Genomic DNA, 24,298 nt, shown 5'->3' on the forward strand with positions numbered 1-24,298 from the left:
GTGCCTTGCATGACAGCTTCGTAGCCATCGGTGTGTGTGTGCCTGTGTGTCAATGGGTTAATGAGAGGCCAACTGTAAAGCACTTTGTCCGTTTTTTCAGAAAAGCGCTTTATACCAGTACGTGCAGTCCATTTACTGTTTATAAACAGAGTTAAGTTAAGTGGTCATGTTTTCCATTGATTTCCTTCTTTGTTTATCTAATATGAAGTCAAATATGTTGCAGAGTATTCAGAAGACGAGCACAAATGCCTCTGAACATTTAAAGTTGTGAGTCATTAGCTTTTGTTTCCTTTTTGTTGTCCTTCCTATCTAGTCATCCTGTCTTTGGTCTCACTGTGACTCATTGTCTCTCTCGCTGTCTCATACATACAGGCTCCAGGGAAATGATAAGCCGAGCAGATAGTTCCCAGACACAAGTGAATGTGATGTATGATGAGCAATGGATTGAACACGTGCGCACACATGCATATACATACTAATACTCCGTCAAGCCGTGTTTAGGGGGTACCTGCTGCATGACAGCTACCAGACATTTAACTAATCTTCTGTGTTATCATGTGGCATGACTCGACTGCTCCCATTATCTGTACCTGTTGAAGTTTTGATGCAGTCCTAGGTGGGGCTGGGTGTTTCTTTTTTAAAGACTAGTCCCATGTAATCCATTCACTCAGTCATTCTATGGAGGTGTGAGAGAATAGACTGGAATGCAGTGTCATACTTAGCCATCTGTAGTTGCCAGCTCCCACGTAGCCCCAAGGCCATACGTGGGGTGTACAGAAGCACTGACTTCAGATTCATGACTCTAACTCTATAACTCTTTCCACACAAACAAACACGTCTTTTAAAAGACCTCCAGCATTACTCCAGGAAGAGAGTAATGGATTTGAATAAGGCATGATAGATAACAACTGGTGGAGTTTTGAATGAGTGTTTGCATGAAGATTCATGTGTAATGCTGAGACCCACAGACGTGTAATAATATTTTGCCGCCTCAAACTTTGGCCACGTTCAGAGTTCACGTACAGGCCGAAGTGACCCAAATCTGATTTAATCATATGCAACTCAGACCAGTGTGAACAGCCCATGTCACATGGAATCTGATCTTTTCCAGTTCGGATTTGGGCCACTGTCACATGTGTTTCAAATCATGCCGCCTCAGTCTGGACGGAATTCATTCAATTCTGACGTCACTCTAGAGCGACCGTCATCACGATTCTGCACTAGCGGGAGCCACGGTGAACGAAAAAGCTCCACAAAAAGCCATATTTAAAAATTTGGCTCTCCTCGCCCTCGTTATCACTTGCTCAAGAATCCCCTTTCTTCTACCTGAAATAAACTTAAAATTAAAACACTGACCTTGGTGGCCTTCATGTGTTCAATAATTTGAACAGTCAATCAAGAAATTGGATTTTTAAATAGTAGCTATCCACACACCTCCCTACTCATTGTAGTACTGTATGTCTACTATGAGTTTTAAATTTGAGGATTATGATATATTGCCTTTGCAGTGTTTGACCAGGCCCAAAGGAATATATTACATAATTATATCATCTCATAGTTTGCATGTGAACGTTTAACTGTGACCGCTCCCTCTGTTGTCTTCAACTACTGTGGGTCAGGATTCCTACTCTAACCTCGGGTCAGAGATGGATCATATTACTGGTGAGGGGCAAAGAGAGGCCCCTACATGCTTGGGGACTGACATTGAGGGAAGGGCGTAGTGAGTGTGTGTAGTGTCTCGTCTTGCTGTTTGTCTGCCTGCGCAGTCAAAGTAATCGTCGGGGGTGGTTTGAACAGGGACATGATAGGAAAATGGGATCTTCCTCTCTATGTATATTTTGATTGTCTCATGCCACTTTTAATCTATTTGTACTGAGATACCGGGGTCAGAGGTCATTCTGTCCAGCCTCAGAGGGGAACACCTGACACTACAGAGTCAAGAGTTTAAACAAAGTCTAGTTTGGCTGGCTTGGGTTTCTGCTGTCGGCCAAGAAGGGTCACCTAAGCTATAGCTGGCTAATAGATCGCTACTGCCACACCCTATGTATTAATGACATTAAGATGGCCGGGGCAATGACAGGACAGGACTGTTTATAGCAGGCACTGGAAGTAAAAGCAAGAGTAGACAGTGTAGGAGTTGATGAACATACGCAGCTAAGAAGAGAAGTTTATAGTTAAAATGTCCAAATAAAACAGACAGGACTTGTAGAAAATGTAATCAAGAACTCATGCTAAAGTTAAATAGCTTTAAGGTAAGCTCTCATATACTCTGGCATTGTGTCTATACTAGTGAATTTACATAAATTTTTGGGATTTATCAGAATAATTTATGACTGCATTTATCACACCACGCATCAAAGCTGAGTCGTTACCGCAGCTGCCTGTGTTTGAATCCAGTCCGCACCCTTTGCTGCATGTCATCCCCTCCCTCTTCCCTGCCTTTCTTGTCTCTCTTCACTCTCTCTATCAAAATGAAGCGGAAATGCCCAAAACAGTATCTTAACAAAACATAAAATCATTCATTGCAGGTCACACTGTGTGAGGTGGGTCTGAGACAGATTTGGCTCCAATCTATGCCGGACTTTACCGTATCAGTTTTGAGACATGTTAGATTGTGTAATGAATGCCTGTTGAATCTTAGCTACAATGTAAATATAAAAAAAATTCCCCCATGAATTTGCGTCATTCATTGATGGCACTCGGTAGTGAAAGTTTAAAAACTATGAACAAGCTTTGGCCATAGTGTTGAGTCGACACTGAGGAGAGTATTGACCCGGTCACAGCCAGGGAAAAGAGGGCAACGTGAAATTTGGATTTTGCAAAGTGAGTTTGAGAAAGATATTTTTAGCATTGCACCAGTTTTATTCAGTCATATTTTTTACACCTGGATTGTAGCAACAGTAATGTTTCTGACAATATCAGAATATTGCTGCAGCTTCAAAGATTTCACCATGTGTCTCTCACCCACTGCCATGTCAAAGCTTTGACTTCTAAGTGAAATGTACCCTAAACTACATGTTGAAACACTGAGTCTCCTCTGCCAAATATAGCATTGGGTTGAATAGGGAGTCCGCTATTTTAATGTTGAAAGTAGGTCAAACTAGTGAAGGTTAATTGGTGTTAGACGAGACTTAGAAGAGACCCTGTCAGATATCTTGATGCCCACTAGCTACCTGCTGCTGTGGGGCTCTGAAATAGAAACACACACACACACACACACACACACACACACACACACACACACACACACACACACACACACACACACACAAAAAAAAGACAACCTGGATTCTACATGTTTCGTCATGACCTGCTAACGGCCACACTCAATCTTCCTATACACACATACACACGCAAACTGACTGCACATTCCTCTGCACATCCTTCAGTTATTTATAGATGTCTTTGCCCAATGATCTTTCATCTGTAGCATGCTATGATGTTGAGTGAGCGTTACCATGTTCAAGAGCTTCTCAAGGATCTGTGTGTGTGCATGGGCACATACACACTTGGCTGTTGACAGACATGTTTTGTCTCAGGCTGGCAATACACTGGCCATGAGTGTTTGTGCATAAACAGTACTGCTCGGTAATGACGATAATGACAGTCAAATTAAACCGCTTAGATGAGATCCAAGTTGTGTTCCTTATCACGTGACAAAGAATAACAAAGCGCAGTCATGCCTAGATAAGCTAATTGCTGTTTGTTGTTTTTTAACCACCTTCTTTTCCTGTTTGCCACACACACATACACACACCCTTTTTATCCCTCCTCAATTCCCCCTAGTCACTGTTCACTCAGGCCTGCTCCATTCATTGATGGAGAGCTGTCATTACACAGCCAGAATCTACAAGTTCCCACAGGGCTTGTTCCAGCGAAGGACCCCGGCCTGGTTCTAGAGGTTGACCTAGTCCCATGAGGAACAAAAGAGACGGGTCGGGGGCGGGGACAGAGAAAGAGAAAAACTGGGAAAAAGAGTGGGAAAAGGCTGTAGCATTCCAAGAAGTACAAAGTTGTTGCCACTGAACTGCATCTGACTTGGACTGTGTGAATGTGTGTGTGTGTGTGTGTGTGTGTGTGTGTGTTTATACATGCAGCCGCCCTCTCTCACGCCTCTCTGCAGACTGCCCATGATGTAGACGCAGCCCCGGGTAGGGCTCATAGGAGAGTTAGGGAGTGAAAGTGCACGGGAGAGTCAGAGATGACTGATGTGAAGTGTTGTTCTTAAACCTCTTCTTGTGTATTTGGCTTTGTACACACACACACACACACGCGCGTGCGCGCATTTCCTTCAGTGGTCTGTCAGTGTTAACATAAGATACTTGTTGATCATCATGTGTAATGTCATGACACCAGCTGCCTCTACTCTGCGCTGACATTTCCTACGCTTGATAAAAACAAAATCTCTCAGTGATTTGTGCTTGACGGTACGGACAATAAAGTTAATAAGAAAATGGCTAAATATAGATTTGTGTGTGTGCAGGGCTGACTGTGTGTAAGCTCTGGTTTGATCAGTGGTGTTAAACCTGTGTGGACTGCTAGGAAGTCAGTTAAAACCAGATCATTTTATGGTGCATACTAGTGTATTTTATCACTTATTTCATGCCAGCATTAGATCTGTCACCTAACATTTCATTATTAGTTCATTGCTCTATTTCACAGCTAATTTTGCACATGGTTTTATGACTGAGCTGTAGTCAGAGTGATTAGGTCTTTGGTAATTTTCTGATTTTCTGATTTACTTATGGAAAGTGTTGGAGGTGTTACTTCACTGGTGGGGTAGCAACCAATGAAAGCACAGATGCCTTTGTTGGATCTGTACCTCCGCTTCCTAAACTTCTTGTCTACCAAAAATATCCTTGAATCGGTGGTGCATGGCTTAGACCCATACACAGTATACAGTCTCTTGTCAAGATTTAATCATGGCTGTGCACAAACACTGTCACGTGTTCACACATTCCATCCAGACGCAGTACTTGTAGGTTGGCAAGTTGGCATTTGTGGGTGCTGCAGTGTAATCCGTGGTTTAACCAGCCAGCAGAGAGATGAGCAAGATTTAATTCCCACTCTCTGATCTGCTTGGAGGAGGGTCTAGAGATGGAGCAGGACACCCCTCCATCTCCTGGACGGTTTTACATTTGTAGATGCACACATATGCTCACAAACACACACCTTTTTACTTGTTTAAAATTTACCCTTGCCCTGCCATGCCCCGAATATGCAATCTGGCCAATCACAGCGCAGTATAGGACTTACTCTAACTGAGGTCCTTACCTGACACTTGGTGCTACATTGACTCGTGACCCTTGCATTTTCTGTCGACTTTTTACAAGTTATGCTCCAACGCTGTTCTTGGGGCACTCCTGGGGTACTATCATTACCTGCAGAGGTTGATAGTAGAAGTACGATCAGTAGGCTTTAGCTTTTATCTTTATTTTTTTTTACGTCAGTGTGACTGAATATAACGTTCATATGCATAATGCAAACCTTTCTGTCTGTTTATTTCTGAGATCGCTTTGTTGTTTTTCCAAAAAAGTAGACAATATTTCCTCAGGGTTGTAGTTATAGTCAGTGACAGCGCCATGCTGATCCCAACAGGTCTGACAACTTGTCGGACTTAGCAACAGTAACTAAGGGGGGCGTGGCTTCGCAAAGGGTCAATTGATGACACATTTTTTCTCTTTTCTAATTTCACCCCTTCAGCTCTCTTCTCTCTCTGGCTTAACCACCAGTAAACTCCTTTTTGCAGAATTGCATACTTAAATTTAAGATTGCAGCGCTAAAGTAACCTTGACTCATTTACCTACTGAAGAGTCCAAGTTGAAGTCATGGTCCAGATTTTAAACAACTGTTGATTGGAGAAAAAGTATCACCAATGGCCAGATGACCAGGTCCAACGAGAGCTAAACTGACAGCAGAGCTTAGGTGAAATCTGTTGAGAACAGATGAGCCTGTGCTCTACTTTGTTCCCCAAACTTTTGACTAGGCAAATTAAAACTAACCAAATATGCCTTTGGAGAGCTTGTATATTCCGCTTTCCCATTTTCACAGTTTGTGATGTGTGTTTATGTGAGCTTGTGCGCAGATGTGAAATGATGTTTCAGCATATTCCATTGTCAGTCACTCTCCCTTTTTTGCTTCAGCTTCCCTCCCTCCTTCCTGTTTTAAAGTCTCTTCCTCCCTACCCTCTCGCTTACTCCCTGTCTTATATTTCTCCCCCTTTCTCTCTTCCTGTTGTTTCATATGGCTTCCAGACCTTTCCTCTGTCATCTCTGTCCATCCTCTGCACTTTGATGTCAACCCTCACACTGCCACACTGGCCACAACAAAGACAAGATCCTTCCTCTTTCTCTCGCTTTTTGTCTCTCTTATAATCTGTTTTTGTCTCGCTCTGTACATTTCTGTTTTCTGTCTCTTTATTTCAACCTTTTAGTCTTCCTCCACGTATGCATTTTGTTTTATCATGTTCTTTTTCAATGAGTTTCATATTAATGATGGTCAGATAGGGCTTTCACCTAAAGAACTTGGAACAGTTATGTATTAAGGTGCTCTGAGGATTCACAGTAGCCCAGTTTCCGTGAAATTTAGGAAGAGTATGTGCCAGCCTACAAATATCTGCTCAGAGCCACACAGTTGTCTGAATTACAGTAAAGTTGTGATGGGGTGAGAAGGGCACCTGTAGTCTGCAACTGCTTACAGATAAACTAGTGTATTATAAGAAACAGAAAGACGATGCAATATATCAAGGGATTCACCACGTACTGTGGCAGCCGGATCATATTGGAGGTGGTTAATATTAACTGTAGCAGTTTGTTTCCACACTTGTTGAATATGTGTCTGCCATAATTCATTTCAAGGTGTGGAATGATCAGAGCAGCATTCTGATCATTTGGTCCATTTTGTGTTTAAATCTATCGCCTAATGATTATCAGCTGATTAATGATGATCTTTCCAAAATTTCGGAAAGATGTTCACATAGCAGCATCTTTTAAAGCCAGTTTGAGATGGACTGTGTAATTTAAGTCACGCTATCATTGAGATACGCAAGTGTTTCCCAGCTGTTTTCAAGCAGCTTTGGTATGTGATTTCTACAATAGAGACTATTCTTCTTTTGTCAGCCATCTGAAGCACTGAACTTACCTCCTCCCTTAAAACTCATTTTTATAAACGTATAAATCTGCATCTTTAGATTTAGCTTTCCTCCTCAAGCCTTGTTACTGCGTGTTCAGTCTTTTCGTGACAGTTATCCACTGAACCTACAATGCAGTGGCAGCTACTGTATAGAAGCCATTGATATACTTTTTCATACAAAGCAACATCTTGGGAAAAACCCATGTTTGCAGTTGTTATAAAGGGATTCAGCAAAGGGTGTCATGAGGGTACAACAGGGATGGTTATACTGATTACTACAGCACAACTGTACTATAGTAAACCTGTTTCATACTTTTCATAAGGTGACAGAATAAACACAAATACATCCTGTCTAATATAACTGTTTAGCAGTGGATATGGGAGGCAGACAGAGTACACATCCATACAGTACATAATGATATACTGCAGCAGGTGGGAGCTCATCTTACAGGAACAGAAAGGCTATTGTTATCCTGCATCTGCACTTTACTGCACTCAAGGCCTGTAAACACACTGTACACACAGACATACACTCTGACTCTGTGATCGCCTCAGGAAAAATAAACAGGGATTTTCTGCCACATCTGTCACTTGTGCCACTTAACCAACACACGCATGGAAACACAGAGACGCACACAGATGCAGTGAGTGGTGCGTCCTGTTGCCATCCTCATGATTCACATTAGAAGCTGTACACATGTAGTGGGTTTCATCCCAGCAGGCAGCACATCATACTTAAAATATCAGTATAGATCTGCAGAATATAGACCACAGCGAGTCAGGGCTTTCTGCAGATCTGTTGTGAAGGCTAAATAAAACAAGCGACAGTTGAATTTGGCATCAAACTGATTATTTGCACTTAAAAATGTTGGGGTGGGGCTGCGGCTATATTTGTATTGGCAAATAATTCCTTAGAAACAGCTGTTCGCTGGCTCTTTTCAGGCATATTTTTAGTCTTGTAAACATTGGCAACATTAGACAACTTGGATTTTGTCAGCTGTATAAACAAGCTGAGTAACAAGGTCTCTCTTAGGCAAGCAGACACAATGTTTTAATATTGGAGGGACATCATAGAAGTAGTTTATTCTATCATGTGCATTGTGCAACTTACAACTGCCAGTTGATTTCCTCTTTGGTTGCTTGTAATATTGGCAGTCTAGCAATAAACGTTTAGATCTTCCCAGTTCCTTGATGAAAAAGTCTCAGATTGGAGTCAGTATTATGTCTCCGTTTTGTGAGAGTTGTGTTTATTATTGCCCATGGGAGTCTTTAAAGACAGAATGGTCACTTTGTGGTTTGGAGATTACCACCATCACAGAACCAATGCTCTTTAAATTTCAGTGTGGCTTATAAGATTCTTTACTTTAGCAGGCAATCCAATAATTGGTGGGATAGTGTTGTGAGACATTATTTACTATTTAATGGCAAAATTGTAAAGTTGTGGTGAATTTTGAATGAATAAATTCATAAACCTTTATTTCCTGTCTTGGTCACTCTCCGCCCTGTCTTCGGTGTATTTGTGTGAGAATGGCACAAACACACCACGACACAATCTGTTGTCCTCAGTTCCTGCCAACGGTCAAAGGGTCCATTGTCAACTTGTTGACCTAGGTTATTATATATACTGGTTATACATACCCCACCCCTACTGCATAACTCCCATGCAGATATACAATACACATGCAGGCAAACGGTATACAGTATTTGGTTTTTGTTACTTCCATTTTGTCTGGTCCAACATTTTCACAATTGGAGGAAAAAAGTTTGCTGAGCTGGACTCACTACAGTGTGCTACATTATGTGAAAAGGAGTTTAGTAGAACATGTGAAAATCCTCTCACTCAATCAAGCCTTGATCTTTTGGAGGCTGTACTGGTTAGTACTGATGGAGTTGGCACATTTTAATTGCCTTTGGCCTCTAAACTAAAGTGAATTTGCAATAAGTGGATAAAATAGTGAAATAAAAATGTGCTACACTGCGGAGTCTGACAACTGAACACGTAGTTACTGCTGAACTGCCGAATGAACTGTCCGTTGGTCGGAAACTAAGTCTTATGAGATAATAAGCTAGCTTAAAATATTCTGTCCTGTCAGATACAGTAATGTTGCCAATTTTATAATTTAGCCCACAGTTAAAGGTTCAGTGTGTAAGCTCCTAGTGACATCTAGAACCCCCCCCCTCCCCTACCCAAGCAAGCAGTATAGCTACGGTGCCTGAGACAGGACAAAGATGTCATCTATGAGATAGTTTACTCTTGCATCCTTTACACTCTGATCACTGCACTATTTGTCAATATGTCTATATTGTTTTGTTCATAGTGTGTATGTTAGTGTTGTCTATACTGTAGTTTGTGTCTGATTTTATTATTATTTTATTATTGTATTATGGTATTTTTGTACAAGCAATATATAATCCTGAGTCGAATTCCTCGTATGTGTACACATACCTGGCAATAAAGCGGATTCTGAAAAGAGATTGCCAGTCGAGAAATGAGGTTTCTTTTAGGTATATTAAGACATTATGTAAAACCATATATTTTTTAGGAATATTATTGTTACTTTTTCATTAATAAACAACAACCACATGAAGAAATGAAGTGCTACATGATGTCTCATACTCCTAATACATTATTTTACATCTTGGGAGCGTTGGCTCATCTGGACTTAACATACCAAAGTAAATGAAGAAATTCTCAAACTATCACATCTAGTGTATCAAGTATGACCACTGACAGATAACAGGACAATGTAAGCCTCACTGTTTCTGCATCACAGTCCATTATAAACCACATAATACATGAAGTTTACAAAGGCATAGTCAGGTGAGGATCAAGGCTCCTCTGGCTTTGCTTAATTAGATAAGTAATCTGCAAATATTACCAAAATGTCTTTTTAAATTTTTTGAAATACAACAGAAACACAAAGTAGTATTGACAGCCATAATTTCAGCTTGTGGTAAAACGGTGCAATGTTTTAATGGGCATTTACTATGTGAAAGTAAAAATTACATATTTGTGTGCACAGTGGGAAGCAATATCCAAGAAGTTATTTTATTGGATACTACTACTAGACTACTAGAGACTGTATATTATTAATATTGTTATTATTCCCTCTTCTTCTTCTTTGTACATATTCAATGTTGTGAGGGGCGTCTACATTACCGGAATTACACAAGCAGAAGAAGAACGCCGTGATGACGAAACGCGCTCTGTAGCGCTGTTTGTTCGTTGGCGGCTACGGTAGAAACATGACCACAAAATACAGCAACCTCCACAGCAGGGGGTGCCCGTGGTTATGTAGATATAAATGTCTCATTCTAAGGTAATAAAAACATAATGGTTCATTATGTAAGGTCTTTATACACCACTGAAAACATAGTTATGGATCTTATATTGCATTGCTGTCAATAAAGCCTCAGAAATATTACATACTGAACCTTTAATAACCAATAATGTTAGCTAAACTAATTGTTCATTTATGGAGACCAGTGGCAGCACAGTAGGCTACATGTAAGGTAGGCTAACGTCAACACAATAAAACGGGTTGGCACCGGTGTTGTTTACACTGCGGACGCTATGGACATGTCCCCATCACTTTTTGAAAACATTTATTGTATGTTCTCAATAGCTTGCAACCAGAAATGTTAAAAAAGGAAAAGACTTTCAGAAAGGTTAATTAGCACTTATTTATTTATTTAATTTAAGCTAAAAAAAAATCTACCTGCTGATTATAAAATGACCCTAAAGTCCGCACCAGTCAGTAACTTTAACAGCTTGTTGACATAGTTTCTTTTTGGCTGAGTTTTTCATTCTCCTATATTTTTAGATTTATTTTAGACCTACCACCTGAATATTGTGTTTCCCTTTTACATAAATAAAATCTTTGCCACCACAAATTAATGTCGGAAAGGAAGAAATTGGTGCAGAAAATTTCACCAGAATGCAGGAAATTAAGTGTTTAATGCTGAAAATTTTCTGAGGGAGCTCTCCCAGACTCATTTATTTCAGCATTGATGATTTCTATAAAGTAGTGTTAAATTAATGACAAATCTTATTCTCGTGACACCATTGTTGTGTATAATTTTGCATATCCTTCTCACCTTTTTCACCCTTGACCAATTTGCAGGGATTTACGGTCGATGGCAGTGATATTTCTTCCCTCTCTCTCTCCCTCCCTCCCTCGCACACACACTTCTTCTTCGTCTTTTGATTCAGTTTAGTGCAGTACAACTTTTTTTAAATTTTCATGAGATGATGTAAAATTATCTAATTTCCAAAACTTTAAATTAAAGTCTCTTCCCTTTCTGGCCGTGTGTTTGGTTTGGACATCTTAGCCTGCAGCTCTACTCTGACACAGTTTGAACAAATACAGAACATGTTTTTGAGACACACCCATACAAAGCGTTTTAGTGAGTCCATTTATTTACTGTACTAATTTGTATTTTAATTACTCAAAACAAATAGGCCATAATGTGATGCTTTGTCTTCTTCCTTCCTAGCCCGAAGCACATCCTTGGCTCGTCATCCATCTTTCTCTGCTTCCCTAGAACACTGCATGGCGTGTCCCCTATGTCTGTGTCTGAGAAAGCGTCTGTCACTGTGAAGTATGACATACTGTGCACAGGAATCCCCTTTGACTCCTGAATCTTCCTCTGTAACAGCTTAATCTGTCTGCCTCATCCACAGAGACCTCATTGTGTGCGTTTGTGTGTATGTGCGCGTACACGTGTGCACTTACGCTTACTTGTCCCCCTTAAAGCTCCCATCTGTCAGTATTTCCCGTGATACACAAACTACTGCGCCTCAAGTAGCATTTAATACGGTCTCTTCCTGTCTGTGTCTGAGCTGTAGTGTTGTGTGATGTCTGCATATCTTTGGCCCAAGATCTGTCTTGTTGGTCAGCCCACATGAGAAAATGCGTGTCCTCTTAAATCATCTCCTTTCGTTGTCCTTTATTTACCTATTGCACCACGCAGAACACATATGTACAGTCACACTAACACACACTGTGCTGCAAATGCTGCAAAGGTAAAAGTGAGTGCTTTGATGCAGTCTATTAAAACATGAAGGTTGTCTGAAGGAATAAAGACGTTCGGGGACTGGTTCCAGCATGTGTAGACACACATCCACAATCAAACAGAACAGTTACTTGGATAAACACAAACGCTAATGTCAGTAGCCTTGAGGCGGAACTGTAGGATCATAATTATGCTGTTCACTACATATAATATGTTGATGCAAAAGTCATTACAAAAATAACACTTGGGGTTACTAGACAGTTTCGCTCCCATGTCAATGTGTTCCTCTTACAGTGAAAATGATGTCTTATTGTGCATATTTCACCATATTTAACTAAATTAAAATGGTAGCTTCTGCATAACTAATAATAGTATTTTGCCTTATGGAAATCAAGGACATTTTGTTTGCATTAAACACAGGTCACAGTAAGAAACTGACAATTAGCTTTTTTTCCAAATAAAATGGCACTTATTGATAATAAAACAGATACAGTGTTCATAGGACAGTAACAAAAAATGCAGTAATATAAATGTAACACAAATAATGGTCATGGTTATTCATTGTAATTGCAATATGTGGCAATGTAAGGAAAAAAAGACTGCCACTGTCAGCGGCTTTAGTCTAGCACTTCCTCTCTCTCTCACTGTCTTTAGCTGTGTTAGTTCAATACAACTTTTAAAAAATGTTTATAACATGATGTGACATCACAAAGACATTAGAGCATATTGACATATGTAAAATTGTAAATTTGTTAGGATAGAATTCTGTTCTTGTAAGGAAAATCATGTCAGCCATTTTTACTTAGGGACGGATATCAACCTCCTATACAATACTGTCTCAATATGTTTATATCATGATAAAGGTACATATGTGCCATGCTGTGTACAAGCTAGTCATCTGAGATGCAGTATCTGTGTGTCTGAGGGAGGAAACAAGCCTCTGACTGTTCCATAACAAGTGATTTAATGTGATGAAACAAACATACAGACATTGTTGACTTGGCATGTTTAATGTGCAGATGTGTTGCCGTCCATATGTTACAGCTATAAACTCAACTTCCACAATTCAGAACAGCTGTTCAAGTAAAAGTGACTCAAGAAAAAGAGACACTGCCTCAGCACTGCCAACGAATATGTCGCAATGTTGATTTATTAATAACATATTGCAAGAGGGATCGTCAGGATTAAATTGATAATTATAATTTTAATTATAACATTTTTTTATTCCACCCTTCGTGCGGATCAGCTATTGAATAGTGTTCAGTAAATATGCGCCTAACACACACACAAGCTGTATTCCTACACATGTGTATGTTAGAGTGTTCTTCTAAACATCCAGCTGTTTTGTGGTATAGATGTGTGTGTGTGTGTGTGTGTGTGTGTTCAAAATAACAAGTGAGTGCATTTAGAGAGGCCCTCCCATGCCACACAGTTAGAGGGGATTTTCAGAGTTGGTGATGGGGATTATGAATAGGAATATAATTTCATAATTTCGGCTACAGAAGGGTTAATCTTCTTAAACCCTGCTTAAGTCTGCACGCCCATTCCTGTTACTGCCTAGCAGTGGAGGCAACAGGAGAATGTACGATGGGAAACAACCTGTGTGTGTGTTTGTGCATTTGTCTTACCTGATGGTTTAAATGTAAGATGGGTGGGGAGACATGTAATTATGGATACCAGTAATTACTTGTTGCTTGCTTGTTGTATAATATCAAAATGTTTTTTTTATTTTAATCCAAGTCCCAATGAAGTGCTGTGAGTGCTGCTCAAATATTATGGCCACATTGCAGTTTAGCTGCTGTTGTTATTGGCTTGACTTTTCTTCTGTCCCAGATGTTGAGTTTTGTTCTGGTCTACGGATTTTCAGGTTTTTTACATATAAACCTGCATTTTTCCTGCCCAAAAATGTTACCAAGACAAAGGCTCTCCTGCTCCAAAAGTGCTTTCTTCAATGTATTTCAGCAACTGTTGTTTAGTGGTGTGAAAGTGTTGGGATATATGGATCCTTTTGGTCACAAAACCTGCATGTCTGCTCTTGAGGCTACTGCCAGCTTTGTGTCCGGGTGTGTTGACTCAGCTGTGTTTTTGACCTTCTCTTTCTCTGTGAGTGTAGAAGGAGACCGTGGGTGTGCAATTGTGTGTGTGTTTGTGTGTGTGCATGAGTGAGTGAAGCAAGCTTTGTCCATTATAGCCGTTTGATTAGGTGTGTTTCCTAGCCCCAGGTGTTTTTTCACAAAAGGTTTCAGGTGCCCCAGTGGTGTTTGTTCAACACAGCTTTGAATGTGTGGTCAATACTTACCCTTTTTTCGATAAGAGGGGGAAGTTTCATTCCAGAAACCATTTTATAGTAGATAATTTAATCCTTTTCCAGATCTATATAGATGGGACTTAAATCACTGCTCTGTGTGCATGGTACGCCATCCCATCAGCTTTCCTGTCTGCTAATAGAGAATCTGTGGAAACGTATTGACCCTTCTTTAACTGTCAAATCACCTAATAGCTAAATATCAAATCAAATGTGGTGAAACTGAGGCGTAAATAGGGCTGTCACAATACGGGACGCAGGATCGTTCTTGGAACAGCTCATTCTGAAGCTTCGGGGCAGTGACAACTTTCCATCCCCTATTGTTCAATTGTCAAAGTTTCAGACAGACCACGACCAAATTTTTTTTTAAACAACTTCACCCACGAGGGAAAAGGTCTTCCAGCTTCCACAGCGTCAAGCTGCCGTGCAAAGGACACAAATTCACTCATTCATTCAGACTATTCCATGTTTTACCCAGCAAAACTTTGGAAACGGAAAACCCCCTCGGGTCCAACACTAGGAGCTGTATATTCTTTTCTTAACAAGCCGAAGTTCAAAGTTACCTCACTGAAATGAAGACATTTTAGTTTTGCTACCTATAGCATAGCAGTGATGCAGCACCTGCCTTCCTTATTTACTACTATGCCTCTGAAAATCTAAAATCAACACACCAATTCTGCATCAACCACTTTGCTGAGCTTTACATTTAATTTCACTCCTTTTTAACTGATGCAAATTTGAGGGTGGGCAACGTTGGAGAAACTAACAGGAGACAGCCAGATTTTTCCCCTTCTTTCAGTCCTCCCTCCAAGGCCACACACCCAAAAACACATTTTCATGCGCAGTGAGTGAGTGCATGGGCAGAGTGCATGCAGGTAGGTTGGTAGTTAGACAGGCCAGTCATTACATCTGGGCCGAATGATTTGCTGGGCTTATTAAAGACCTGCCACAGATACCTTTTACCTATCCTAGCTTTAATAACACGCCCATAAGTTTGTCTGTCTTTTAAACGCTCCGTTTTCCTATCAAGACAGACATGATACAGGCCAAAATAGCCTTCTACACAAATTGGTTATAGCACAAAAGGTGATTTGTATAGAACTAAAATCAGGATAAATGAAGTAATTTGCAAAGAAAATGGCACTAATACCACATACTGCTCTGTTGAGCCACCGTAAATCTCCAAAGGGGAAATTACTTCACTGCAACAGCACTAGCTGTAAAATCAATAAAAAAAATCTACATTATTAACTAAGGCTGCAACTAATGATTCATTTTATAATTGACTAATCTGCTGATAATTTTCTTGATTAATTAATTAATTGTTTGATGCATAAAATATCAGAAAATAATGAAAAATGGCCGTTACACTTCCCTAAAGGTGATGTCTTAAAATTGTGAATCACTAGGAATGAGGAATACTATTGATTATCAAAATTAATTCATTTGCCAATTCATTTTCTAATAGTTTCAGCTGGCAAATTAGCGTGTTATATGTCATGTTGGAAATCCATGACCAGTGACCCAAACATTCATATGGGTAAAAGTACAATGTAAGGAAAAGGAATTGGATTAACAGTCTCCATATGAATACATAGTATGTTGTTTTGATATTTAGCTTTGAAGCTGATTTTCATTCCAGAAAGTGAGCAGAACTCTTTGCAAGTAGACGGAAAAATGTAGGATCTGATAGTTGTAAAAAAAACAAAAGAAAACTTGCATTCTCGTTTTTCAGGTCAGTGATTATCATTCTGAAAGAGCTCATCGGTTCCAGCTGTAGGATATGAACAGTCTTGTGCAGTGATGCTAGTGTATCAGGTAGCTATTATTGTGCACCTGTCACTGGTGTCATCTAGGCTGAAGTCGTCATAGGGCAGTTTCACTCCTGTTGGACCCACTGCTGTTTGTGAAGGGTCAGGTTCCTACCTCAGAGCAATTGGCATTTTATCTGTATTCAGGGTTTGTGTGTTTCATGTTGCACTGTTTTCACAGTAGTTGTATGGAGGCTTAGGGTGTAATTTTAGTCGAATTCCTTACTTGTTTTGCTTCACTTGATCCAAGTTAAGGTTCCAGCACAAGTTTTGCTTCTTTTCCAAGTGGGAGATTTTTATTTTTATTTTTTCTTGTGTGTATACAGGGCTGTGTGATATGACAAAAAATCATATCCCGATAACGATATATATCCCGATATAGAATATTTTTTGCAAATTCAATAAAATATCATGAGTTACTGAGTTAATTTCCAAAAAAAAAACTCTTCTCTGCATCATAAAGGTGGAGTAACTTATGTTATTATGGAAAAATCCAATAACAAAATATGACAAATATCACATGGTAACAGAATCTGATACCATGATATAGACTGAGCAACGAATTAGCACGTAATGTTACTGCGATACTCACAGCTTTCCTGCTGCTATAGCTAACATCACAACAACACAGCATGTCTTGGTGAACTAGAAAGTAACCTCAGTGTCCGTGGGCAAGCCATTAAAAGATACCTGACACACACATCATGGCTGGAACTGCTGGAATAATGTTGCGTGGCTCAACAGACTTCTCTCTTTGGTATACTTCACTCTCCTCCACATTTGTTTATCCTGAATGCAAAATTCTTTTCCACAACAGCGGCATATGGAAGAACGTACCGCGGTTTAGTTTAAGTTCGTTTCAAGTTGGATATTAATTTAGGTTGGATGTTTGGTAGACGTGAAATATCCAACGTAAAACTAGCTTCACTGTGAAGTAAAGCGCCGTATTGTCGCGGAAATATTACGGTAAAGTGTTGAATTTGCGACCCAACGAAATAAATAGGGATGGGGATTTTTATTGATATTGATACCGTTATTGAGACTGTTTAATGATCCGATTCTTTATTGATACCACTATCGATACTTTACTATTATTTAGTGATGGTTATTTGTTAAGACCAGACCCAACGGGCATGAGGTAGGCTTGCACAGTATAAGCAAAATATTCAATGTGCGATGACGTTATGTATTGAGATGACATATCACTTGCGATAAATAAACATATATTGAAGTGTGCATATTAACTGCCTGGTTTCCTGGCTGCCTGTAATTATATTTTAAATACAGCTAAATGTTGTTTCCAGAGCAGCAACATTAATGTTTACAACAACAAAGTAACTCAATAACTTTATCTGACATCACAAGTCGTGAGTGACGTTTACAAAGAATAACATCTTATAGCTTATAAAAGTCCTTTTTTCTCAACAAAATAAACATCTTTAATAAAAAAACTAAGTCCTAATTTCTGTATGATTCAAGTGAATAAAATCAAACATTTATTGAATATTTATTGAAGATGTATTATATTGTTAATGTAAAAAATTATATCGCGATAATTACTGTTATTGTTGTCCAGTTTTGAGAAATTTTGGAACCTGGTCCTTTTGGAACCAGGTCTCGATCCCCATCCCTAGAAATAAACGATAGAGCATGATTGTTAACAATAGAGTTTTTGTATCGTCAAACCATAGATATCGTCATATCGCACAGTCTTATGTGTATATGTTCAGATAAATTTGGATTTATTAGGGTGCATTGTATATTATATGAATGCTTGAATATTGAACCTGTCAGGTGATTGAGACTTTAAAAAATGCTCTTCTTTCCTCTCACCTTTTCATGAACACAAAACATTCCCATCTATCTCCCTCTTCTAAGTGCACCAAACCGTCTTTAACTGTCTCTCTCTCCTACACACACACACACACACACACACACACACACACACACACACACACACACACACACACACACACACACACACACACACATTCAAACGTAACTCCTTTGTTTGATCCGTTAACCTCAATGAGGCCCACAGCAGCTAACAAGGCAGCACCACATAAAAGACCCTTACCCTTACCCCCACCCCCACCCCCCAAGGGCCCTCTACCCCAACAAAGTGCCCCTACTGTCTGCTAGGATCGAGTTGAATTCACCCCATCAGCTGTGTCTCCCACTGTCTGGGCCTCACCTTCACTCCACCCACAACCTCCCGGGACTGTTGGAAAAACTTGGTCTAGAGGCACAAAGGTCCTGGAAGAAGATGGGGTAGGAAAGCAGGTTAATAAGCCCAGTAAGGGCTTTTGGCCTTGGGGGAGGGGAGGTCCTCCGGGGCCCCTGGTACCGTGGAGGTCTAGAGATGAGACTGTCTTTGTTGTGAGAATACTGAGGCAGTGATGAGTGGAAATGTCACATCCCCTAGGGCTGGGTGGAAAAGAGAAATCCATCAATCTTTCTCTTTTATCAATCATTTATGAATAAGTCTGGTCTTTGTGCTGTGTCCTGCTATCGTCTCACCCGTTTTGCCATTTTGCCTTTTATGTTATTTCCTCTCCCACTCAGTCTTTATTTAACACACTCTTTCTCTTTAAATTCTTCTCATATACATAATGTAAGAACAAGGAAACACACCACATGGGGAGTACAGTAATGCAACAGAACAAACCTGTGACCTCCTTCCATAGGCCATCACGACTCCTACGTACAGCTGTGGAACAATGAGTAATGTAGTGGTTATTTAAGTTAAAATTATTTGATGGAAACTTGAGGTCGCCTGATAAATGCAAACTTTCACCACTGCAGAAAATGTATAGTTTGAGTTAACAATCTTGTCAGAGATATAAATACAGAAAATCACTGTAGGGTTGGGTACTAGAAACTAGTACTAGTACTGGAAATACTGTAGCCTACCGACTTTTACATATTATGTTTTACAAGCTAGTAGCTCCACATACAGAAGGTCCTGAGTTTAACTGGGACATTATCCTGAAATTGGCATGATGCGATGAGCTAGATTATTTCCACTTCTAGTCCCCACTCTGATGATCTTGTTGAACAGATATATTTAATCAACATTAATTCTGCTAATTTTCAGGTTATAGCTACATTAACCCGCCAACAACAGGTCAGCAGACATCTTACAGCTTTAGTTATTCATAGGGCTGAAACGATTCATCAATTAAATCGATTAAAAAAATGCATCGACCCAAATTCTTTGCTTCGATGCTTCGTTTAATCCATATAGAGCACACTGTTTCGCACGGACATTTATTACTGTCGCACATCACGCTTACGCTGTGGACACGACTTGATTATGATGGCACTGTTTGCAAAGTGGAGGAAGAGAGAGAAAATAGCGAGGGACAAAGAAGAAGGTGTCCAAAGTATGGGATTATTTCAAGCTAAAGAAAACAACAACGCTGTAATGTTACCTTAATTTATGTCGCCTCGGGAACAGCACGACAGAACCTTTTCAGAAAGAAGCCGGTGTTCTGCCAGTGGACCACAGACAAGTTAACCGTAACAGCAACTTTAGCATTTAATTGAAATCATGATTGATTGTTGAGTTGAAGGCTAGCCAAAGTAATCCGCAGACCTCAGCTGAAAATGTACACACGTGCGTTTGTTGTTGTCCTGAGTTGTAACCTCACAGTCATGAGTTAACTGGGTGTCGGGGAGCTGCACCTTTTAACTGGGGGGGATAGAAGATTTGAATACTAAAATCATCGTTAGCTACAGCCCTAGTTATGGATGAGAAAGCTTAAGGCTAAAAATGTAACGTAACCTTTGTAGAGATCACAACATACCTGCCAGCTTGTATGTATCAACTCACAAAAAGCATTCAAATACAGTCACAGGACCAGCCACTCTGCATAGTGGATTGAATAGTGACAGGCTGTCAGACTAGTGTATGATATCAGCCATTTTAAAGGTGAAACAAATTTGTGGCCTTCTTTATGGTTTTCACACAGAATACATGTTCTCTTCTTTGTTCACTTTCGTTTGACTAAACTTCCGAACCTCACTCAGTCTCAATGTGGTCTTTAGCTCACTGTATTTCCTCCCTCTCCTCTCTCTAACCTCCCCATTATTACCCCCTCCTCTTTTTGTTTTTATTTGTCCTAAAAGTGTTATTTGGATCTGATCAGTGTGCCGTTGAGGCTAATGAGTCAGACAGGGCTATACACAGAGAGAGGAAAAAGAGGCTAATTCCCTTTGGCAGTAGCACACTTTAAACACACACTCACACACACACACACACACACACAGATTCTTGGCCAGTCTTGAGCCCTCCCAGCAAGCTGACCATTCTGCCAGTCACAACTCAGTAGCTCAATAGAAAGAGAGGTTAGCTGAGAAAGGGAGGGAACGGAAATGAGAGGATAAGGTGGAGGAGCTGAGAAGGTGAGAGAGGATGAGAGGTGCGAACAATAGAAGTGTTGGAGACAGCTGGAATAAAGAACAGGAAGTGAAAGAAATAATCAGTAAGCGAGTGTGACGAATTTATTGCCTTAAATAGATAAGTAACCACACCTTTAGTGCATTCATGATAGAAAATTATAAAATGAATAGAACTAACTCTGAGTTGAAACTCTTATAGCCATAAAATACTGCTACCTTCTTTAGTGAGTTACTCTGAGTTTTGGAGTTGCATTGCTCTCATTTTGTCCTGAATATACTATAAAAACTATAGATCTTTCAAAATCGACCTTCATCAGCATTTCAGCATCAGGGTATTGAAATTGTTGGTGAATTTCTTTATCTTAATTTTTGAATACACTGTATAAGAATGAACAACCATGTCAGACTGTGAGAGTTGAACAGTGGCCCATGCTGCATCTCAGCTGTGTATATAAACTGTGAATATAAATAAGATGATGTTGCTTAGAAGGGATCCCCAAATATAAAACAGGGTTCCTGCACAGTTCTGAAACGTTTGGGAATGTATCCCTGAAATACTGTAGGTGAAGTTTAGGATTTACAGTTTTTGAAATAACACTAAATAATACTTCGTTTGCATCATTTTGGCCCCTACGCTGGTGCACAATATCCTATTTGTGAGTTTTGTGCATGGAAGCATGGGGGAGGAAATTCAGAGGAAAGTCAGAAGAAAGAAAAATTGGAGAGGTCAGGAGGGGAAGGGGCAGGATGAAGGGAGAGAGGGGAGTTTATGGTAAACAGCCACTAAAGACATAACTGGGTGTCCTAATTGGGCTGGGAGGAGTGTGCGTGTTAGAGAGAGACAGAGAGAGCACGAGAGGATTTCCAGGAAAACAGCTGTCTGCATGGCTTCTTAAGGCTGGGGGCGCTAGATCGGAGGGAGTCCCCTTAACCAGCTAAGCAGTCTAAACACACACACTCACACAGATACACGCACCCTCTTGTCTCCTCACCATATGGGAACCCAACCCAGTAGGCCTTTCATGTGGTTGTGGGCTGGGGATGGGATGGGAGGGGAGGCAATTTCAGGAGCAGGGAGGTGACACATGAGGTCTAAGCAGTTCTCCTCTTCCACTCTTACTGGCCTCATCCCTTTGTTTCTGCCCAAGACTTGCACAAGTTGGGGTGCATATATCTTTTTTTTTGTGTGTCAGGAATATGAAGCAACAGAGTGGTTTGTGGTTTGGGTTCAACCCCAATAGTTTCCCATTCTCTGCCAAGATTTGGGCGTAGTGCTGTGGGTGTAGTTGACTAAGTTTTACCACATGTGCGCTTAAGCAATTAAAGGTCCCACTCTAATACTTTGTGAAAGGCTTTTATTTGCCCACTCACTCAAAACACAGATGTAATACAATTTGATGGGCATTGGCAAGTTCTGTAATTGATCGTATCTCTTCTAGATATGTTATAAATAGATCTATGAAGTGAGCACAAGAATAAACCTTAACTTTCATTCTCCATTTACACTAAGCCTCACTTACAGTATTTAGAATCATTTTTTAAACTACAATGCCCAATTTTACATGAATGTGTGGTGCTGCCCTTCCCATCACAGCCTCTCTCTCTCTTATCCCATTAAATCTCTCCTCCCCATCACCCGGTCTCATACAGAAGCCCATTGTATGAGCTCACGTCTACTAGCCACTCATGGCCTATCAAGGCCTAGACAGCTTGAACTACGGTAACACCATAAGTCGCGCGCGTGCACACACACACACACACACACACACACACACACACACTCTCACACACACACATGCACACACACACCAGTTTGCTCTCTGTGGCTGGTTTGTACTTGTGGGTCACTGGGACACCCTAAATGGAATCAGGTCACATTTCCATATACCCATGTAGAAAGATGAATGTAGACTTTAGTATCACTGTAACAGATATGGTGTTAGATTTCCAAACTTTACATTCCCCTTTCACACACACACATACTTACCTTGATATGAATATCACATCTAGTTTCTGCATGAGGATCATATCCTTTCCCTCAGGGGTGTGTTTGTGCGTTTTCTGTCTGTGTATTGTGTCACCCGCCAGGAAATCTGGCTCCTCTTTTTCAGTTTATGAGTTTGTTCACTTGCTTCACTCCCTGTTCTTTCATTTGTTTGATTTCCTGTTGACAGTTATGACTAAGATGACACTGATAATAATAGAGAAGAGGTCGATATTGTGGTCAAAGTTAAGAAGCGCAGTTTCCAATCTCTGTTTTTTCGGTAGCCCAATTATTATTTCAGTGCACTGTTTGCATATTGTGTTAACATTGTAAAAGCACTACATAGAGCTGATTAAAAACAATCTGGCTGTGTTTTATATTAGTTAGGCTTAAGGCCATGGAGAATTCTATGTGATTAATTGCTTTATGGCACCAAACATGAAGAGGGTACTGTGAGTTTCTCAAATGCAGATGGCAGATCAAATAAATTAAAGCCTGATGGACTCTCAAAATTTCTGTCATCGTGAACAAATGGAAAGCAAAAAAAAGGAACTAATCCTGACTGGTGGGAGTTGATGGAGTAATATCCAGGAGCCGACGCAGCTTACAAGAAACATGGCCTTTGTTTTCAGAAACTTTTGCTTTGACAATATCCCTACTGTGAAGCAGTCAGTCATTTCCACCACACTTTCTTCAAACGTTATGACTTCAATTAAAGGTGCCATGTGGAGTTTTCTTGAAACAAACAAAAGTCATGTTTATGTTCCATGTTACTCACCAAAATGCATTTGGTGAATTCAAACTAGACCAGGCTGTTCTATCGGCTGATATAAGCTTATTGCAGATATATTGTATCAGTTTATAGGTTGGCCAAGAAATGTCTGGGAGTGAAATGCTAGGTTTACAGTATTACTGAGTTTGTCCGGCATAGAGCACTGATAGGTGGGTAAGAGTTTTAAACTTAAAATATCAACGACAGTAGCAGCCTCCAGGATCAGTCTGGCTGTAGCATGTAATGCGTGAAGATCTTCAAATTGGCTCAGCACATCCCTATTATCAACATGCAGCATTCTACATGCAATAAAATGATGAATTCCTTCATGGACACACACAGCACCATTGCTCCCATTTGTGGGTTTCCAAGACTTAGACGTACCATTTGAAAAAATCTGAACTGCTGAGAGACGACACAGACACTGTTGATGCTGGCCTTATATGTGTGGTCAGTGTGCCCTGCTGCTGTGTGGGTGCTGACATTTCCTGACAGCACACTCTCGCTGTGTTTTCTCTGCTGCAGGCCTCTTCTGATACTGTCCAGACACACGCACAAGTTGACATGCACATACTGCTTCCTCACGGTGCCAGATATTAGACAAATCGGTGCTTGTTTTCATTGCATGCCTGTGTTCATTCCTTCGTCTATCCCTTTGTTTGACTATGACAGGTAAATCATGGGATACACGCATGAGCAAATGTTTCTAAGCTCAATCAAACGTCTTGATTGCTTCATTCTGTGGTCTCACTGGTGCCAGGCGGCGAAGCTTGTCCTCTAGTTATGTGTGTGTGTTTCCGTCTATATCCCTAATTGTGCTTGTGTGTCTGATTGAAGGCCCTGTCGACTTTTCTCATGCTGCTAATGAGTGTGAA

General features: G+C 40.3%; 1 protein-coding gene across 4 annotated transcripts in view; it reads left to right on the top strand.

The window, feature by feature from the left end:
- Window positions 1–24,298, top strand: part of nhsl1b (NHS-like 1b) — a 122,503-nt gene that overhangs the window by 1,559 nt on the left and 96,646 nt on the right. The window lies entirely within an intron of this gene.

This window comes from Micropterus salmoides, unplaced genomic scaffold, assembly GCF_014851395.1.
Source record: "Micropterus salmoides isolate LMB-PRFRI ecotype aquatic unplaced genomic scaffold, ASM1485139v1 Ms_hic_scaffold_18, whole genome shotgun sequence".
Classification (NCBI taxonomy): domain Eukaryota; kingdom Metazoa; phylum Chordata; class Actinopteri; order Centrarchiformes; family Centrarchidae; genus Micropterus; species Micropterus salmoides.